This window comes from Carlito syrichta, unplaced genomic scaffold, assembly GCF_000164805.1.
Source record: "Carlito syrichta isolate Samal-C Ts95f unplaced genomic scaffold, Tarsius_syrichta-2.0.1 Scaffold287945, whole genome shotgun sequence".
NCBI lineage: Eukaryota > Metazoa > Chordata > Mammalia > Primates > Tarsiidae > Carlito > Carlito syrichta.
Genome location: NW_007232041.1, coordinates 130,673 through 131,245, shown reverse-complemented (window position 1 = coordinate 131,245; position 573 = coordinate 130,673). Strand labels below are relative to the sequence as shown.

The window sequence follows — 573 nt, the reverse complement described above, 5'->3', positions numbered from 1 at the left end:
CCGGCTGATTTTTGATTTATTGTAGAGATGAGGTCTCGCCAAGTTGCCCAGGCGGGTCTCGAACCCACGGGCGCTCACGCTGATTATTTCAGCACTTTGGGAGGCCAAGGTGGGAAGATCGCTTGAGCCCAGGAGTTCAAGTTCGAGACCAGCCTGGGCAACGCAGCAAGACCTCGTCTCTTCCACACACACAAAAAGTCACCTCCACTCTCATAACCCACTTGGGAGGAAACTGGGATTGGTCAGGGTACACACAGCCTCTTAGGCAAAAAGAGCCTCCATCCCAGCCCAGCTCAGGGCATTCCTGAGGGCCGTGGGCCTACACTGTAGTTGCCTCCCGGTTGCTATGAAGAAATCAAAACCCAGGTGTAGGCTGGGCGCTGCAGCTCGTGCCTGTCATCCCAGCACCTTGGGAGGCCGAGGCAAGAGGATCGCTTGAGCCCAAGGGTTCAAGACCAGCCTCATCTCAATTATAAAAAATAATAACAAGCTGGGCTCGGTGGCTCAGCCTGTCATCTCGCGCCTTGGGAGGCTGAGGTGAGTGGATTGCCTGCGCCCGCGGGTTCGAGACCC

The 573-nt window shown here is 56.4% G+C and overlaps 1 protein-coding gene across 1 annotated transcript in view; it reads left to right on the top strand.

Moving 5' to 3' along the window:
* Window positions 1–573, top strand: part of NRIP2 (nuclear receptor interacting protein 2) — a 25,855-nt gene that overhangs the window by 5,620 nt on the left and 19,662 nt on the right.